The sequence below is a fragment of the Schistocerca cancellata genome, chromosome 10 (assembly GCF_023864275.1).
Source record: "Schistocerca cancellata isolate TAMUIC-IGC-003103 chromosome 10, iqSchCanc2.1, whole genome shotgun sequence".
Lineage (NCBI taxonomy): Eukaryota > Metazoa > Arthropoda > Insecta > Orthoptera > Acrididae > Schistocerca > Schistocerca cancellata.
In genome coordinates this window covers 7320758-7326240 of record NC_064635.1, presented here as the reverse complement: position 1 = coordinate 7326240, position 5483 = coordinate 7320758, and the positions used below count along the sequence as shown (strand labels likewise).

At 48.0% G+C, this 5483-nt stretch overlaps 1 non-coding gene across 1 annotated transcript; it reads left to right on the top strand.

The window, feature by feature from the left end:
- The first annotated feature begins 897 nt into the window (after positions 1-897).
- On the top strand, positions 898-970 carry Trnav-cac (transfer RNA valine (anticodon CAC)). Its single transcript has one exon. It is a non-coding gene; the product is annotated as a tRNA-Val (tRNA).
- The last annotated feature ends 4513 nt before the right edge of the window (positions 971-5483 follow it).

Genomic DNA, 5483 nt, shown 5'->3' with positions numbered 1-5483 from the left:
AACACTAAATGAGGACGAATATGAACACGTTTCACAGATTTGCGTTCTGCGTGCAGTAGAGGAACGCTCCGTAGCCCATGACTGTATCAGCCTGATAGTGAATGGACCCCGTGAGGCAGTGGTATGTGGGCGATAACATTCGTGGAGCGGACTGGCCTGCCCAGAGTACTGACCTGAACCAATGGAACGACTTTGGGATGAGTTAGAAAGTCAACTTTGCTCGAGACCCCAACGTCCACCACGACAACTTACTCTGGTTTCGTCTGTTCAGGAAGGATGGGCTGCCATGGCTCCACAGACATTCAGACACCTCATTGAAAGTGGCTCCATCGGAGTTAAGGCGCTCATCAAGGTAAAGGGTGGACACGATTCATATCAAAGAATGTCAAATCAAACACCTTTCAAGTGTCCAAATTTCCAAATTTTTATGTTATTGGACTACCGGTTTCGGCGATATATTCACGCTACCTTCAGGCCCGTGGCCGTGGTGGAAGAAGATTCTGAGCTCGTTTCTGGTCGAATCTTCCTACACGTCGGTCAGGTGGCCTGAAGATGGCGTCATATATCGCCGAAACTGGTAGCTCAATAAAACAACAATTAGGAAATTTAGGCGGCTCAGAAGTGTTTGATTTCACGAGGTCCCGCAACCATCTCTGAAAAGATGGAAATACAGTCACTTCATATCAGTGTTCACACACACACACACACACACACACACACACACATACATACATACAGAGAGAGAGAGAGAGCGCACGCCGGTGGCTATGATTCACTTGGTGACGTTTCGTGCTATCCCCACCACACTTGTCTGAATCTGGTTCAGCCGGTTGTGGTGGGAGAGAAAGCGCTGAATTCCGGCCAAGTGTGTCTTGTGTTGAGAGGTTGCTGCCGTCAGTTTCCGTAGTGTAGCGGTTATCACGTGCGCCTCACACGCGCAAGGTCCCCGGTTCGATCCCGGGCGGAAACATTATTTTAAAATTGTACGAGTAATTCGGTGTTCTTTAGGGCGACCTCAGTATGTGCAGTTTTATAGTGAAACTGTGAAAGTGGCGTAAAGACTAGGCGAATAAGTTTTTCATCTCTGCAGGGATGAAGTTTCGGCAAGATTGCAAAGTGACCATAACAGGAATAAATTAGGCACGCCCGGTCCTCCAGTCTTCAATTATGCCAGTACCTCGTCTCCTAGCTTCCAAACTTCACAGAAGCTCTCCTGCAGACCTTGCAGAACTCCTTAAGAAAGGTATTTAAGCAGGAATGGAGACAAGCTGCCATTGTAGCTGTTGCAAACCAATCCTTGGATTGACCACTACAGAAGAAGAAGTTAAAAACAAATGTATTTACAATCATCCGCAATGAAAGAATAGATGTATCCAGATGGCAATGCAGGTAATAACATGAATTAACCTTGGGAGGTCTTTTTCCATTTTACATGTAACATGTGGACAATTGATCCCCTTTAGTAATGTTATGATGATTCAGTTTGTTGAGTCATCAGAGAAGCAAATGTTCCCCGCAAAGTTATTCTTCGCGTCAGTATTGGTAAGTGTATCGACTGTAGACTGTTCGCACTGAGATCTGTCCGATAGACTTCGTGCCTTTCGACCGTGGTCTTTCCGTCTCGATGGCTGGTACCCACTGGTTTTGCAAGCACTCTGCAAACGCCTGTGCTACGTTGTGTGCGCTGCGATCCGAAACTGATTGTGAACGCTGCCTGCTTCCGTGGCTGGCGAATGCCGAATGCGGAGCTGAAACAGTTCATCGGGACTCTTGTCCGCCTTCCACACTGTGTCCGGATAGTTCAGTCGTACTTGAGTATTGGACGGCGTCTCTATGAACTTGGCTACACTCTGAAATTATTCCTGTTTTCAAATCTGCAAAAGATGGATAGTGAAAAAAGAGCTTCGAGTTAACTTGTCACACATTGAAAACCAGTTGTTATTATCCGCTACAGGTTTAAAGTTATTAAAGTTAAATTTATGTAGATAGTTTATGGATACCTTGTTAATTAATCATTCACCATGTCCTAGTTGCGTAGTACTATATGTTCGTTGATTATCTTGTGTTTACTTACGTCCGCAACCTAGCAGTAAATTACAAACAAGAAATCCCACCTGGACGATCAACCAATTTATGTGCATTCACGATTTCCGCATGTGTACCATCCTCAAGTAATAGATTGAATTATAAGGGGTGTAACAAAAAAGGCATGACCCGACTTTCAGGAAACATTCTTCACGCGAAGAGGAAGAAAATATGTCACCTGGACATTGGTCCGAAAATGCTTCATTTTCGTGTTAGAGCTCGGTTTCTAAAACTCTTCAACACACTGATCGTGGGAAACACCCGCCGCTGCCGCACTAAATCTCTGAAGAATTGCTTTCTGCACTTTAACGGAAACCAAGTTTGTAATAACTTCAAACAGTTGATGCTACGCCCTTGCACAGTCCGTGATGAACACTAAAACAGATGATGCTACGGCCTTGCACAGTCCGTGATGAACACTAAACAGATGATTCCACAATGAAATTTTCACTCGGCTGCGGAGTGTGCGATGTGCCGGACCAAGACTCGAACTTGGAACCATTTGCGTTTCGCGGGCATGTGCTCTACCAACTGAGCTAGCCAAGCACGACTCACGCCCGGACCTCCGATCTTCAATTATGCCAGTACATCGTCCCCTAGCTTCCAAACTTCACAGAAGCTCTCCTGCAGACCTTGCAGAACTCCGGGAGAAAGGTATTTCAGCAGGAACCCATTGAACATATCGGAAACACACGGTAACCTCTACATCGTTGTATTTTGCTGATTCTTAATTGAAACAGTTTTCTTTGCAGCGATTTGATGTGAGCATGGGATGCTCCGACATACAGAACACGCTTCGTGCGAAACCTGACCGTGTTCCCAGAATGAGATTTTCACTCTGCAGCGGAGTGTGCGCTGATGTGAAACTTAGTGGCAGATTAAAACTGTGTGCCGGACCGAGACTCGAACTCGGGTAGAGCCAGAGCCCTTGCCCACGAAAGGCAAAGTTCCCGAGTTCGAGTCTCGGTGCGGCAAACAATTTAATCTGACCGTGTTGCCTAAAACGGAAATGCGCATCTGTGCTTTATAGATATTAACGTTCCTCGATTTTAAGTGGAAAAATATTGACAACAGGTATAGTGGACAGCCAACCAGGTGCAATTATACACTCCTGGAAATTGAAATAAGAACACCGTGAATTCATTGTCCCAGGAAGGGGAAACTTTATTGACACATTCCTGGGGTCAGATACATCACATGATCACACTGACAGAACCACAGGCACATAGACACAGGCAACAGAGCATGCACAATGTCGGCACTAGTACAGTGTATATCCACCTTTCGCAGCAATGCAGGCTGCTACTCTTCCATGGAGACGATCGTAGAGATGCTGGATGTAGTCCTGTGGAACGGCTTGCCACGCCATTTCCACCTGGCGCCTCAGTTGGACCAGCGTTCGTGCTGGACGTGCAGACCGCGTGAGACGACGCTTCATCCAGTCCCAAACATGCTCAATGGGGGACAGATCCGGAGATCTTGCTGGCCAGGGTAGTTGACTTACACCTTCTAGAGCACGTTGGATGGCACGGGATACATGCGGACGTGCATTGTCCTGTTGGAACAGCAAGTTCCCTTGCCGGTCTAGGAATGGTAGAACGATGGGTTCGATGACGGTTTGGATGTACCGTGCACTATTCAGTGTCCCCTCTACGATCACTAGTGGTGTACGGCCAGTGTAGGAGATCGCTCCCCACACCATGATGCCGGGTGTTGGCCCTGTGTGCCTCGGTCGTATGCAGTCCTGATTGTGGCGCTCACCTGCACGGCGCCAAACACGCATACGACCATCATTGGCACCAAGGCAGAAGCGACTCTCATCGCTGAAGACGACACGTCTCCATTCGTCCCTCCATTCACGCCTGTCGCGACACCACTGGAGGCGGGCTGCACGATGTTGGGGCGTGAGCGGAAGACGGCCTAACGGTGTGCGGGACCGTAGCCCAGCTTCATGGAGACGGTTGCGAATGGTCCTCGCCGATACCCCAGGAGCAACAGTGTCCCTAATTTGCTGGGAAGTGGCGGTGCGGTCCCCTACGGCACTGCGTAGGATCCTACGGTCTTGGCGTGCATCCGTGCGTCGCTGCGGTCCGGTCCCAGGTCGACGGGCACGTGCACCTTCCGCCGACCACTGGCGACAACATCGATGTACTGTGGAGACCTCACGCCCCACGTGTCGAGCAATTCGGCGGTACGTCCACCCGGCCTCCCGCATGCCCACTATACGCCCTCGCTCAAAGTCCGTCAACTGCACATACGGTTCACGTCCACGCTGTCGCGGCATGCTACCAGTGTTAAAGACTGCGATGGAGCCCCGTATGCCACGGCAAACTGGCTGACACTGACGGCGGCGGTGCACAAATGCTGCGCAGCTAGCGCCATTCGACGGCCAACACCGCGGTTCCTGGTGTGTCCGCTGTGCCGTGCGTGTGATCGTTGCTTGTACAGCCCTCTCGCAGTGTCCGGAGCAAGTATGGTGGGTCTGACACACCGGTGTCAATGTGCTTTTTTTTCCATTTCCAGGAGTGTAATCTCCAATATGGTTTCGATGCATTTAAACCCGTATTGCTCAGAAGGACAAACAAAGTTCACATTAACAATCAGTTGGTAAACCTGTCTCCACATGACATGTATCAGCAATGGTGTGTATGTCCGAATGTAAAACTTGCGGCCCCTAGAATCATGAACATACAGACCTTTACCGATACATGTGATGCGGAGACAGCTTTACTGACCGACTGCTAATGTGAAGTGTCTGGTCCTTCTGGAGAACGCGGGTTTAAACCTGTCGAAGCCACGTTAAAGGTTATTTGAAAACCAACATTTGTTGCAACTGTTTGATTTCTATTGTACCTGCTGTTCCCTAACCGTTGCTGCTCTAGTGCAGACATGTTCGAAATAATGAAAAAGGTTGCTTTAAAAGTATGACAGGACATATCATATACTTCCTGTATTCAGTTGGCAAGCAGTTCACTTCCCAGAATTGATTTCACCCAACCATGCTGATATCACCAGTTTCATTTAATTCCATTTTCACACTGGACTTCGTCAGTTCTGTACTGCTTTTCGAAATTCAAGTATCACGTTACTGCAGTTCCCGGTAGCTCTTTTTAATTAGTCAGATATTAATACAATGTATTAATATAATATCTCCCATCATCGGATGCAACTGACCAAAACTGACAATACTAATGTATCCACTGGTTTCGTTTGTAATCACGCACAGTCTCCGTGTATAAACCTATTACTCATCCATTGTTGTACTACCATTAGACGGAAAACTTTCGAACTCATATTTTACTAACGTCTCCAAAGTGCTCTAATTTTTTTTGTTGCGATTCCACTGCGGACGGGCGCTCCAAGCGAAATCCGGTCACTGACTGCCCTCGCCTCGCATA